This window comes from Astatotilapia calliptera, chromosome 16, assembly GCF_900246225.1.
Source record: "Astatotilapia calliptera chromosome 16, fAstCal1.2, whole genome shotgun sequence".
Lineage (NCBI taxonomy): Eukaryota > Metazoa > Chordata > Actinopteri > Cichliformes > Cichlidae > Astatotilapia > Astatotilapia calliptera.
Genome location: NC_039317.1, coordinates 4,437,791 through 4,452,999, shown reverse-complemented (window position 1 = coordinate 4,452,999; position 15,209 = coordinate 4,437,791). Strand labels below are relative to the sequence as shown.

General features: G+C 40.1%; 1 long non-coding RNA gene across 2 annotated transcripts; it reads left to right on the top strand.

Annotated features, from left to right (window-relative positions):
• Positions 1-5,352: 5,352 nt before the first annotated feature.
• LOC113008014 (uncharacterized) lies at positions 5,353-14,712 on the top strand. 2 transcript variants are annotated; one of them, XR_003269978.1, is made up of 7 exons: positions 5,353-5,733; positions 7,888-7,920; positions 9,483-9,533; positions 10,109-10,202; positions 10,284-10,355; positions 10,478-10,543; positions 12,696-14,712. It is a non-coding gene; the product is annotated as an uncharacterized LOC113008014 (long non-coding RNA). The 2 variants fall into 2 exon arrangements; XR_003269977.1 differs by having other exon boundaries at positions 10,109-10,355; positions 12,696-14,711.
• Positions 14,713-15,209: the final 497 nt, after the last annotated feature.

Sequence of the window (15,209 nt, the reverse complement as noted above, 5' to 3'; positions counted from 1 at the left end):
GTGCTTCAGTTCCTGAAAAATTAATACTGGATTTTCAATTTAAACTAAACAGTGTGCTAGTTAACATGGGTTTGATCAGTTAATGTGAGACAGGTTTAGAAATTATTAATGCAGCTCATCATTTCTGCCTTCTGGTTCTCATTTTAGGCGTCTCTTTTTAAACCATACTTTTATCTCTGCTATAGAAATGGCATATAAGTAACTTTTTTAGACCATTCAGTTAAAAAAAAAAATCATTTAACGTCTTGAGGGGCTGCTTTCGATTTAGTGTTACCAGCATATTTTACCAAAATATCTCCACAAATAGGAGACTGAATCTGAAAAACCACCTTGACCCTGCCTTAGTAGTGAGCTACAAATTGTGTCTACATAACATAAATATAGACAATGTGCAAGAAACTGTAGTTTTGTTTCAAGTATTTTTCAAACTATTATAAATCATACTGGTGAATTTTGATAGATTATATTAAAGCATGGGCTTCCGTACAAAGGATACATATATTGCTGTGTTCCCTTTTATATTAAAACCTGGTTCCTCTACTGTAAGCTTCTATTAGTGAAAATCTACCATTAATATATAATCTGTAATGCAATATAATATTGACTCATGTGTTCTGTAATACTTTATAAAAATTAAATATGTCCCATCCATCAGAAGTGCCCATCTCATTATGGCTGCTTCCAGGAGGATAATAACCAGTGTCAAGAAGCTCAAATGATGTCAAATTGCACTCTTAAACATAACAGTTCAGTTCACTGTACTCAAATGGCCTCTACAGTCACCAGATCTCAATCCAAAAGAGGACCTCTATGATCTCTATGGTGGATCAGGTGATCACATTACATGTTATGTGATCACCTGATCCATCATTCATTTACACACACACACACACACATATATATATATATATATATATATATATATATATATATATATATATATATATGAGAGAGAAATGCTCTCTTTAGGGGTCACAACACCAGAGGCTCTGGTGTTGACCTCTGAGGTCATCTCTGAGGTCATGCTGTTTTCTCCCTCCTTTGTCCAGTATTTCCTCTATCCCTCTTCTGCATATGTCTGAATCATCTCAGCCTTGTCTCTAACTTTCTCTCCATACCATTCAGCATGAGCTGTCCTTCTTGTATACTCATTTCTGTTTCCTGTCCCTCCTCCTGACTCCAGATCCCTGATGTAATCCCACCCTCACCTTGAACACATCCTGCACCACCCTCACATCCAGACTTACCTCATGCAGTACCACAGTTCCTCTCTTAGCATCCCATCATATTCTTTTGCCAGATCCACAAAGACACAGTGCAACTCTTTCTGACCTTCACTATACTTCTGCATCAACACACTCAAAGCAAACATCACATCTGCACTGCTCTTTTTCAGTGAGAAGCCATGCTGCTGCTCATGGATCATCACCTCTCTTCTTAACCTAGCTTCAACAACTCTTTCTTGGTGTGTCTCAGCTTTATCGCTCTGTAGTTACTACAGCTCTGCATATCACCCTTGGTCTTGAAAACTGGTATCAGTACACTTATTCATTCCTCACTCTCCAAACTTGTGTTAAACAATCTGGTTAAAAAGTCCTCTCTGGGAGTGGGCACGATAAACGGAATCCAAATTACCATCAGGGTGTACACCTCACCCCTCGCGTGGTTGCCCACCTCTCAATTTTAAATACACGTAGACATTGAGGGCTAGCAGGAGGGACTATGCGCTTACCTGCTGCTCTCTGGCAGGTAGCTCCATGCCCTCCTGGGTTTTAAATGCACCTTAGAACACACATTCATCAACACTACAATAAGCGGGTGGAAGGAGGTTTGGAGTCTTCTCTCACCCCCGTTATCTGCGGCCTGCTGGAGCGGGGGGGCTAGGAGGAGGAGTTGGCCATCTGGAGTGTGGGGCCTCCCTGCTGCTGCGGAGTCGGGGCGGTCTGCCTCTCCCCACCGCAGGGAAAAGGGTAACACCACCTGGGTCTGGGTGCAGTTCCCCCCTCCAGGGGCAAGGGTACCTAGACCCGGTTCGTTGAGTACGCTTGGGGAGTGTGATCGTGTGTACAGCGTCTCTTTATGTCTGTCTCCACGTTGGTTGAGTGTGAAGTGCATATGAGAGGATGAGGGGATGGGCGTCCAGGTACACACCGGCTCACTCCTTGGCAGCCGCTTATCGGGGCCTGGATCCTGGGGCTCGCTCGGGCCACTTCGGAGGTGGGGTGCCCCCGGCCTCTCAGCCTGGGGCTCGGTCACTCAGGCACAGCTGGCTGCCGGCGGAGCTCACGGGCGCGTCACTGCAACTCCCCCTGGCTTCTGCTCCGCGGCTGCTGAGTGAGTCCTCATCTGGGACTCTCCTCAGCTCTTACTGGGACAGTGGCGCGGCTGCCCCTCTGTTGGTCTTCCTTGGTCTCTTGTGTTCTGGGGGCCTCTGGATGTCTGGAGTTTTGATCTCCTCCATACCTGCTTCATGCCCTGGAGGACGGGGCTGTGGCCCCCCCACACCCTCTAGCAGATCATTACATGAAGGAACCTTTTAAAAAAACAAGCGCGTCCATTTACCGGTCGATCTACGTCCCTACCCTCACCTATGGCCACGAGCTGTGGGTAGTGACCGAAAGAATGAGATCGCGGATACAAGCGGCAGAAATGAGCTTCCTCCGAAGGGTGGCTGGCCTCTCCCTTAGAGATAGGGTGAGAAGTTCGGCCATCCGGGAGGGGCTCAGAGTAGAGCAGCTGCTGCTCCACATCGAAAGGAGCCAGCTGAGGTGGTTCGGGCATCTGACAAGGATGCCCCCTGGGCGCCTCCTGGGTGAGGTGTTCCAGGCATGTCCCACCGGGAGGAGGCCCCGGGGCAGACCCAGGACACGCTGGAGAGATTATATCTCTCGGCTGGCCTGGGAACGCCTTGGTGTTCCCCCGGATAAGCTGGAGGAGGTGGCTGGGGAGAGGGAGGTCTGGGCCTCTTTGCTTAGGCTGCTGCCCCCGCGACCCGGCTCCGGATAAAGCGGATGAAGATGGATGGATGGAAGCGCGTCCATGCTCACAGGTGTACACACGGGTGATCACACCCACAAACTACACCCTTTTTGGCTCCTACCTCAAAGCACACTGTGTTCTGTTGATCCTATGTGCTGCACAATAATGTTTAATATTTAGTATTTACTGTCATATTCCCATATATCATTGTGATGTTGTTTATTCTATTACTCTTGTTCTCTTCTGCTTGTTTTCTTTTTTCTTTCTCAACAGGTGATCCAGGTGATCGATAGATGCATTTTTTTTTCTTTTTCTGCCCATTCTGTTGGTTTTTGTTTTTTTGCCCTTCTCCCCTATCCCTCTTCTCAGCTCTTTCTCTTTCTTTCTCCCCTTCTTTCCCCCAGTCAAGTCTGTCCCGTATTCAACAAGTGAAAATAAAATAAACAATAAAAGGTGAATCAAATGGACCATTACGGCAAGGCTGGGATGGTCAATTTGGTAAAGTAAATCCGTTGGGCATCTTTCTTTGCCTTTAGACAATAATTCTGATGGCAAAAGAGCCAAACGGGACAGGCAAAAAAAAAAAAAAAAGTCCTCTCTCCTCAACATCTCTATACCACCACAGATATGTCATGTGGACCAACTGCCTTTCCTCTCTTCATAGCTGCCTTCACTTCCTCCTTACTTATCCCCTGCGCTTCCTGATTCACTAACTTTCCTCCATCTGTCCTCAGTTTCTGTCTTTATTAATGTCTTCATTAATGAAGACAGTGAGAGAATACTTCTATCTTCCATCTTCTCAACACACTCTCTTCACCATCTTTATCCTTAATCACTCTAACCTGCTGCACATCCTTTTCAGCTCAATCTCTGTATAGCTAATTCATGCAAGTACTGTTCTCCTTCCTTAGTACCCAGCCTCACGTACAACTCAGTATAAGCTTTTTCCTTTGCCACCTCTATCTTTGCAGTTGGCCTGGCCTCCCAGTATTCCTGTCTACTTTTATCCATCTCCCCTGACTATCGCACTTTCTCTTAGCTATTCCTTTGAGGAACTACAGGAAAGTGTCCAATCCACCACCAAGTCTCCTTGTCCTCTTTTCTCTCTCCAAAAGATACACCAAACACCTTCTTTGCCTTTCTCTCACCATTTCAGTTGTATTTTTCCAGTCATCTGGTAACACTTCCCTTCCACCCAGAGAATGTCTACTCCTCCCTGAACTAACAACTGCACAACATTCTTCCTTCTTCAGCTTCCACCATTTAGTTCTTGTCTCTGCCTTCATTCTCTTCCTCTTCTTGACGTCCAAAGTCATCCTATAGACTAGTGTCCAATGCTGCATGGCTACATTCTCTCCTGACACCACCTTGCAGTCTCCTATCTCTTTCAGACTGACCCTTCTGTTTAGGATGTAAGCCACCTGTGTACACTTTCTTCCACTCTTCTACGTCACCTTCTGTTCCTCCTTCTTCTTGAAGTATGAGTTCACCCCAGCCATTTCCATCTTCCTAATTTTGACCTTGTGCATTTCTCTGCTTAACACTATACCTATCTAACACCTCATTATCTCTCTTTCCTTCACCTACATGGCTACTGAAGTCTGCTCCAATCAACACTCTCTACCACTTTATCAAACTAACTGCAGAATTCCTCTTTCTCTTCTAACTGACATCCAACCTTCAACCTGGTCTCCTGCACACACAGTAAATCTACCTTCCTTCTCTCCAGTCATATCAGCCAGCTCTCTCCCTTTGCCAATCATAGTACTTCCACGCTCCTGCCTGTCCTTCTCTTCGACTCCTAACATGCTTCTCCCCTATATGCAGAAAAAATAATGTTTGATCATCATCAAAAGCCAGATATTTCAAAGTTTCATCTATGAAATATCTGGCTTTCCCATCATAGCAGATGAAATACGTATTTTGCATTAAATTGCATCATTTCGCCTCCTGAAGGGCTCGCAATGAGTCCACTGTGTGTATATATATGTATTTCTTTTCCCTATGGTAATAATACTTTTAGATAAATACTAAGTACTTTTCCACTACTGATGTATATAAAGTAAAATTAGGCTGTAAAGTTAAATCTTACTTTAGATAAATCTTGGTATGTGCTTTTATAATGTGTACTAAATTGTAGTAAAACATGTCAGGGTTCCTTTGTTTCATGTGTTCTGGCCAGTACACTAAGCCTGAGCCTGAGTGAGAGCTGAGCAGAGAATTGTAGCTCACTCTGCTCCCAACTTAACTGATGCCCTGCACCTCCCCCATAGCTGCTGCAGTGGGGGAGGGGCAGGTAAATGTTTCCAGCACTTTGGCAGGTCTGAAGGCAAAAGAGAGTCCAAACCAGGACTAGCAAAGTGTACCTAATATAGCTGTTTAGTGTGTGTAAAATAAATAAATAATATGGTAATGGCTCTTTCCACTACTGATATATATAAAGTTTAATTAGACTGTAAAACTAAATCTTACTTTAGATAAATTTTATTTTGTGATTTCATAATGTGTACTAAACTGTAGTTAAAATAAATGTCAGGATTCCTTTATTTCACATATTGTAGCCTGTAAATCAGGTTTGAGAGTCAGAGCTGAGGAGAAAACTTTGGCTCTCTCTGCTCCTCCATCAGTGACCCTCCCCCCGCGCACCTGCACTGCAGCTCTCAAACTTTTGCAGGGCATGTGACGTCATTCAGTCCACAGTCGGAGTAGCCGTTTAAGTGGAGCTCTGAAGACTGCAAATCACGCTTTCTGCAGGTAAGATTTCACATTTTTGCTATATGAAAACTGTGCAAATGTTGTCTTTCTAAGAAACGAAAGAAAAAGGTATCTTACATTAAGTTTAATTTTTTTTTAACTTAATGACACGGCAGTAAATATACTTTTTTTTAATTGAACAATGCATAAAGTTCGTCTCAATCTATATTTTATTACAATTAACTATGCATAATTTTTCTTATAATTGAACATAGGAACAAAAACCGATTCCTTCGTGATATATTTAACACTAAATTTTATGCCAAACCTACCGTCCCCTCCCCCTCAATTTCTGGCAATTTCTATCTGTATTTCTCTTCAGTCTCGCTCTTAGAAATATAAAATTAACGTAAGAAATAATTATCGGATCTGGTTTTCAGTTTAAAGGGGAAAAATGTACGCTTAATTACAGTAAAAACATGATTTTTGCAAGAAAACATGAAGTTAGAGATTTTTCACGGTTTCAGTGAGTAAAAGTCTAAAATGAAAAATCCTATGCAGTGTTTTGGTTGCAGACCTGTGTGAGTTCCAGCCTTTTAACAAGACAGCTTGTTGTAACTTTAGTGCAGTTTGTTTGATGACAGCATTTGGATTATTTTGTAAGTGATTTAAGTGTTAGTCACATGTTTAGTGAGAGCTGTTAATTATAGATTTAATTTATTTAACAGGTATTTTCATTAGAAAACTGCGTTTCCCAGAATCCTTTGTGGTAGACAAAAGTTACTCTGGGTTTTTAGCTAGCAAAGAAAGTTTTGGGAAGCCATTATATGTTGCTCTGATGTCGAGCAGTTTATTTGTTGTACATTCCCCCTTTTGAAGCCTTATATAAAGACTATCGTTTCTCCAATTGATGTCCGATCCATTTTTTTGGCTAAGTGGATTCGCCACAACACAGCTTAGTGGAATGCTTTTTAATTCTTCACAAACTTTATTAAAGATAACAAGCGGCCAAACTGTGGTTTGTACCGTTTTATTTAGGGTATCTCTTTAAGGCATTTTATAGCTTGACTGGGTTTTGTCCCCTTCTTTTTAAGTCACAATTTTAGCCTAGATTTAGTCGAAAGGCACTTTTATTCCGAGCGCTTTAATCTTTTGTTAAAACCCAACCTCAGTTGCCCAGCTATAACATCTATCAAGTTAGCATTTCAAAATATGTAAAGGAAACGACTGAAGTGTGACGCATGCGCGTAGCAATGCTTTAACTTTTGTTGTCTTAAAGTGTTTACAATCCAAAATGCTTGAAATCATTGTCCTCCTTTATCCATCAAATATAAACGTTCCCACGTGTTTACGCCAACATGGAGTTTTATGTTGGTGTCGATGTTTCAGTGACTGAGCAGCGTCTGTCCGTCCAGTATATTTACTGACGTAGCCGCACATCAGCATGACCCAGCTGAGCAGCGTGCTCCGTTTAGCCTCGTTTGTCTTATTCCTCTCATTTGTTTTTCACCGTCAAACATAACTGGACAGAAGGCCTGGTGTTCTGTTGCTGAAGTGGGCTTCAGATAGTGTTTTTCTGTGGAACATCAAGGCTGTCATGTAGTATTAATTTGGCTATTCAAAGCAAATAATGTACATGCTTATACAAAATATAAGCCTTTTGTATAGTGTGTTATAATTGTGCCTTCCAACAATTGAAAGTGTGTTTATGTGTTGTCTCTTTGGCTGCTATGTTTTAGTGTTATAATAAGACTCACCTTGGAGGAAACAATAACATGCTGTCCTAATATTGCTTTATGTACAGAGAGTAATTAATAAAAGTATGTTAAAAAAGGAAATGATGTCACTCTAACAGTGTAGCCATCAGAAGGCATATAAGCTTTCCTATATGACACTCTGTTTTTTAAATGCCTAATACTACTATATCTAAAACGGGTGAAACGTTGTGATGCTCCATGTTTTTTTTTTTTTTGTTTTACTTTAAATTTGATAGAGTTGTAGGTCACAATTTTTACAGCAGGTTCACCTGCATGAGCGCTCACTGCTAAGACACCTGTATATTTATTGAGGTGAGCTACTGTAAATGAATGGGTAATGGGCTGCATCAAAACTGTTGGTGCACTTTTACTGTATCACCTCCAAGTCATTATTGACTGTAACTGGATTATTTAACTGTAACTGAGAAGTAACTTTGACTTTTGTCTTTGGTATTAGGTGAAGGAAGCCACGGCAGCAAGCCAAATACAGGTATGTGCCTTCTTATCGAATATTTGAACATGTAGTCTTTAATCGTTACTGAATCGTACGTAGGAGTGTCAAACAACAGACCAAACAACAGATACTACAAACTATAATATGCATTAAGAATCATTATCAGTTAAGGTGGGAATAGGTGATTCTTAGATCAGACGTGATTGTTTTCTAAATGTGATTCTTTGTTGCTTATAATATGAACAACTGCTGCTAGAACAATACTCATGTGCATCACATCGGCCCCACGTTCTGCATAAAATGTAAATAAAATAGGCATTGATCAGAAAATCATTTGAAGCCTCTTTACCTGAAAATGGCACAAGGACAACACATGGTTGAAACTCAGCATTTTATAATATAAATGATGTAAGCCAGATATGAGAAACAATCCCAAACAGACAACAGAAACAGGAGACAAAGACAAAAAGTTGTTGAACGTAACTTTTGTTTGCAGCCTGTGTCCTCATTGCAGACCTGTGCAGTCCTCTGCAGTCTGATACCACGGTCATACCACAACATCTTATTTTACTTACAGCCAGGAATACACGAGCTCAGTGAAGTCTTATAACTTTAAAAACATATCTTTTCACATGTGAAAATTTTTGTTATTAAGCAGGTTGAAATGATGAGCAGATTTTCAAATGACAAATTTATTTGGATATATTCAATTTATTTATGCAACAGATAGTTTGATCCACTGAGAATTTATTTTACATTTAATTTCATGTATAACGTGTTTACAAACACCGTCTCATGGTATATAATCAAGCAATAGGACAAAGTCAGCATCACAGCAGTGGTATGTTTTAAAGAAATTTTTGGTTGATGATTTTAATAAATGTATTTTTCTGAAACAAATTAAAAAAAATGCTTATTAACCAGGTTTCCCACATGCTCAGTGATCTTATGGTCATATTTAGTTTTTGGCTTTGTTAGCTTCCAGCTGGAAGCTGATGTCACTTAAATCCCTGTTTGGAGAAACAGCTTTTCCTGTTCAGGAGAGAACATGTAGAATTCCTTGCTAGAGGACCTCAAACTGAATCCTGACTGGCATAATCTTAAATTTAAATGGGCACTGGTTTTAAAATAAGATTAGTCTTCTATTCATGATCTCCTGCTTGTTGTTTTATGGTGCATTGTTAGTGTTGTGTACTTTAACCTCCTTGGACCTGGTGTCCACATATGTGGACATCACATTTTGGGTTGTCTCGACCAAAATACTAAATTTTGCTCTACAAGGACATTATACTGCCACTGTTCTATCGAAATTTAAAACAAATGCCCTCGTATGTGGATCTCACTCCTCTCAGAAACAAGAGAAGTAAAAAAAATTCAGATAATTCTTTGTTTTTACATCAGGTCCCAATCAGCCCAAATAGCAAAGAGAAATTAAAAATGGCATGAAAGAGTTCAGGTCATAGGAGGTTAAAGCTCATGACAATAGAAATTAGCTTAGGTTATACATTTTACAGTAATGTCATGTTATAGACTTCTCTCTTCATAAAAAATGTCCAAATATAATTGTATCCTTTCAATATTTATTTCTTACATTGCAGACGATAACGTGGCGCTCGCATGCAGTGATAATGGCTGTTCTGATAGTGGTGGTAAGTGTTACCTGCTCACTAGTACAGCTGTTGGTATACTGCCTCATGAATAAGCTGCATTTTTGATAAACTGCTATGCAACTGCAAGTTATGTATGTGACATTGACTAATATTAGAGAGTGACGTTAACCTGTTAGCTTGGGTTCCTAATGGTAAAATGAACTGGGTGGCATGTTACAGCCAAAGAAACACACTGTTGGCCTAGTTCAGTGCTCAGTAGTCTATACAACAGATAACACTTGATCATGTACACTCACTCTATAGTGAGCTCTTTTATTACAGCAAGAACTAGACTCACAACACATGAAAAAAGGACATCTCAGAGATTTGTGGTTTTATCACCACGACCCAGATTCTAAATTAAAAACTGTTACATTTGTCCAGTGCATGTTTACACAAATGGCACCTTTGAATGGTTGTGCTGCATTGTTTTAATTATCTTAACTAAAAGAAGAGTAATTTCATTTCTAGGATGACATAGTGACACTTGGAGAAGTTAAGATTGCTCCTTTGCACGTTGTTGTTGCATCTTTGTTTTTTGTCATATTTGTCAACAATACTGTTTGTGTTTGAAGTTTTTTGTGACTCCAGATGGCTAATATTTGACATAGCAGCTACTCCGTGTCCCCCAGAGAAATGAAAAAGGAGGAGGCAGTGAGATGGATGAAGGTCAGGTTTTTTACAGAGTCATTCAGTACAAAAACACAGTGAATTAGGAAGATGTGGCACATGAATGTTTCTGTTTTTCAGGTGGAAGTTCTGAGCATTTCTCCTCTCAAAAGAGACCGGAGCCCACCAGTGAAGAGAGTTCAGATGTAGATGGTGAGTTTAAGCTTTTGTCTGAAATGTAGTGACACTGTTGTATGTATTCTACTCAAATTCTATTCCAGTACAATCTGCTTTGTACAATAACAGCTACCATTGTTTGTGTGTTTCTGTTTTAGAAGAGAGCAAGGAAGCAAGACTGGCTTTGAGGAAAAGGGGAAAAACCAAAGTGGCCAAAGCAAAGGGTGAGATGTTTTAAGCTTTAAATGTATTTAAAATTTTCTGTTTGCAGTATATGAATCAGGACATGTAGACATGACTTTATTTCCTTATAGTTTTGTCCTCTGTGGCAGAATATATGCCTACACAAACACAAAATTCTTGATAATATTGATCCAGAATTATTTTGTTGGTAATTAGAAAAATTATTGAAAATGTTTAAGTATTGCTTTACAGTAAGTTGAAGAGGAGAATTCAGAGGGGGTGGAGATGGGTGTCAGGGGTGATGTGTTATAAAAGGAAAGCAGCAAGAGGGAAAAGAAAGGTTTACAAAATGGTAGTGAGGAAAGCTATGACGATTTTCATTGGGAATGACCAGGATGGACAGGATTAGAAATGACTACATCATAGGGACAGCTCAGGTCAGAGGTTTGGAGACAAAGAGAGACAAGGCTGAGATGGTTTGGACATGTGCAGAGGAGGCTGCCAAGGGATGTTGATGATGGAGCTGCCAGGCAGGACGAGAAGAGGAAGACCTCAGAGGAGGTTCATGGATGTGAAGGAGGACAGGCAGAAGGTTGGTGTGACAGAGGAGGATGCTGGTATAGGAGGAGGTTGAGGAGATGATCCGCTGTGATGACCCCTAAAGAGTTCAGCTGAAAGAATGATTGCTTCACTTTTATTGTTACATTTATGATTTGTTAGGCTACCTATTCTGGTGAGTGACTAGTTTAACCTGCTGTGTTGCGTGAGTTCACACTTTGCAAGAACAGCACTACAAAACACATGGCAGGGTTCTGCAGGTCATTTCACAAGTCTGGAATTAAAAAAAAAAATGCAGGCTGAAAATGTCTTGTTATATTATCATAGAAAATACCTGTTTAAGGTCCTATGATTTACCAATTAAAGACAACTACTTTATCTCAATGTTATTTTTTTTTACAATGCGTATTTTAGTTTCCACCAATTACACACACAGATGTTGTGTTTTAAAATCAAAATTTGTAAAGTGAACTAGATTGACAGTATGGACCATCAGTTTCAGTGAGAGGTTTGTGAAAAGACAGCAAGAAACGGCAAGTACAAGCAACAAAGCTCATCGAGTAGACTACATTAGGCTTCAAACTTTCCTTTTTGCTAAAGCATATATTTCAGGCTGGACCAGGTGACCCTGAATCCTCCCTTAGTTATGCTGCAGTCTGTTTTAATATCTTCATATTTGCCTAATACTATACTTTTATCTTTTGAAAAATCAGCTTCTGTTTCCAGTACGCTTTTCAATAATCATTAGTGAACAGATGCTCACAATGCCACCCCTTTCATGCGACCATGCAGGTTAAGCTTTTTGTGACCACTTATCCAGATCGCCACTTTCAGGTTAAGTGAATCCAGATTATGGAAAGATAGCCTTGATGTGTTGAATGTGCTTTGTAGTACAGGCCTTATGACTAATGATAGACAAAACTTAATTCTGCTCTTTGGTATTGTATCTGTGCGCCAGTCGCAAAACTGTGACAGTTTGTCAAATAAAACGCATAAATTCAGATAAAATGAAAAGATCATGTCAATCAGTTATGTTTGGTTCTGAATCATGATCTAGGTAATTTGTTACATTGTCAAGGATATTAGCAATTGTATTTCATAATAAAAAAAAAATTGACTTAAAATATGTGATGTCAGTTAACTAGATTAGAACTACTACCAACAGCACAGGTTTTTTTTATTACTAGTACATCAGAAATATTTGCCTTATTTAAAACAATAGCAAATTATTAAAGTCTGACAGTTTTTTTGTTTTTTTACAAGAATATTGTTATGATGAATGATTTTAACAGGACTAATAACTAGTTAGCATCTTATTTTAAAAGGCTAGATGCAACATGTACCTTTGAAAACAAAATGTATAAAAGTAAATTGGCTGCTGTTTCACTCCGTAGGTATATTACTCAATAACTGATCTCATGTTTCTGTGAACTCAAAATACTTAATTTAAAAGTGCTTACTACATATCTTGGGTACAAAATGTAGTAAATTGTTGAACCTACAGTTTGGTTTGGCATTTTCTGTAAATATACACAAGCAGAACCCCATTTCAAAATCAAAACAAAAACAAAAAAACTACGGTTACATACATGTTGTAAAGTTAACAGTCCATGTTGTCTTTTGTGTTATTTGTAGAGATCCCCCGTGCGAAGGTCAAGAGGCCATGGAGTGAAGCAGAGAAGACGGCAGTGCAAAGACGGCTGGGAATTATGTAGGAAGCAGGAAGGTCATACTGGTACAGTTGTAGCCATCCTAAGCTTTACTGATTTTTCTTTTTGGCAGAAGTCAAAACAAACTGATCAAAGTTATTGATCACTATTTTAGTTGTAAGTCATTAGACTTAATAGTTGTCTTCATTGTTATAATAGCAATTATTATTCCTCTGGAAGGATGTTACATTGTGAAATAAACTGAATTTGCTCTTGTTGCAGCATTGTGGGAATTTCCTTGGTAATTATTAATAAAATCTACAGCGGTATTTGAAATGTAATACTACCTTTTGTTATGTAGGGTTGTCTTGATAGATTATCAGAACTTTTTAGTTATTCTATTTATGTATAAAGTTGAGACTGTTTAACTTTAACATTATTTGGTTGCACTAAAATAGAAAATGTCAAGGAGTAAATGCAAACAGAAAAAAACATATAGACAGAAACGAACACAAAAGCACCCCCTGGTGGAAAATCACCTGAATAGCACTCAATGACAAGGTCCTCATTCTGATAGTAGAATGAGTTTTTTTTTTTACTTGAGTGTTTTAAGATTTTGAGGTGATTTTTGGTGTTAGAGAGCCACCCAGTGTTCAAAATTGGCAAAGGTTTGTCTGCAAGTGTAGCAGAAATGGTGGTCCTCACTTTGATAGTACACTTACCCGGTCCTCAGTCGTTATGCAAGACAGGAATGTGTGTGTGTGTGTGTGTGTGTGTGTGTGTGTGTGTGTGTGTGTGTGTGTGTGTGTGTGTGTGTGTATAAATAAGACTAGAATTACTTTATGTACTATTTAGGTTCAGTGCTTGGTCTGTGACTAGCAGCTGGCCTACAACAACAACACCTCATCAATGCTGAGGCATTTCCGTGCTAAGCATGATGCGGTCCCATCTACGAGTACAATGACAGTGAATCCAAGCATTTATGGTATGGACATCAACTGTCAATCAGTCATTCATTCATGTCTCCCATCACTAGCACAAAATGTCACTAATTGCGTTTGACTTCACTTTTTGGGTGAGAGGATGTACTGGTTAGTGGTTCTTCCGCTTCCTATGAAATGTCCGCAGGCTATTGGTAAGATGGGAGACCCATTTACTTGATCCCACAACACATAATGACTATTGAACTACCTGCGAATAATGGCATTAAAGCCTAATCAACTTATACAACATGTTAAGCCTATTTTTATCCTCATATTCAAATGTTTGTGTGTATTGAAGGGATCATGAACACAAAGCCCACTAAGGTGGTCGATGCTGCTTTGGTGAACATGATCGTGAAGGACTCGCAGCCCTTTTCCATTGTTGACGATGCTGGTTTCAGACAGTTTGTTGGTGTCTTGGACCCAACTTACACAATCCCCACCAGAAAGGCTCTAAAGGAAATGGTGGCGGAAAAGTTCAAAGAGGAAAAGGAGAAAGCAAAGAGAGAAGTGGAGAAGGCTACAGCTGTCAGTCTCACCAGTGACATGTGGACATCCATTCATATGGATGCCTACTTGGCTGTGACATGTCATTTTGTCAATGAACAAGATACACTGTCCACAGTATTGCTAGGAGTGGGACATTTCTCCAAGGCAAATACAGCCGAAAATATTGCTGAGGTGAAAAAGGTTTTGATGGAGGAGTGGGGCATCCAAAATAAAGTCAGATGCCTCGTCACTGATGCAGCACCAAACATGATTTCCTCATCTAAAATATTGAAAGTGCGCCACACAAAGTGCATTGCACATACTCTGAACCTCATTGTGAGAAAATCAATTGACAACACGCCTGGGCTTGAGGAGATCAGAGGTAAGGCTTGTAAAATGGTAAGCTATTTCCGATCTAGCGCAACAGCAAAGGAGAAGCTCTGCCAAATGCAGCAGCAGATGGGCAGATCACATCTAAAGCTCCTTCAGGAGGTTGACACCAGGTGGAACAGCACATACACTATGCTGCAGCGTCTGTATGAGGAGAGAGAGAGACAGTTAGTGCTGCCCTTGTCTCAATGAGAACAGATCTCACACCTGTCACTGCTGAGGAGTACCTCTCAGTTAAAGAGTGCCTGGAGGTGCTTTCTCCTTTTTACACAGCCACTACTGAACTTTCTGGAGAGCAGAGAGTATCTGGGTCCAAAGTCATTCCACTTGTCTGCATGCTGCGGTATTTAGCAATTTTAGCAATTGCTAAAAAAAAAAAGTTCTGGATGACAAAGCCCGCCAGCTGTGCATGAACCTCACAAGAATGCTGGGTGAATGTTCGTCTTACTTGGAAACAATGAGTGTCATGACCATTGCTACCCTGCTTGATCCAAGATTCAAGGCTGTGGGGTTTTGCAGTCAGACCAATGCTCAAGCTGCAGTGAGACGTCTGACTGCAGAATGTGCCACCATCATTGAAAATGAAAAAGACCAGATAATGCCTGTCCCTCCTGTCCCATCTACCTCGTCACAGCCAG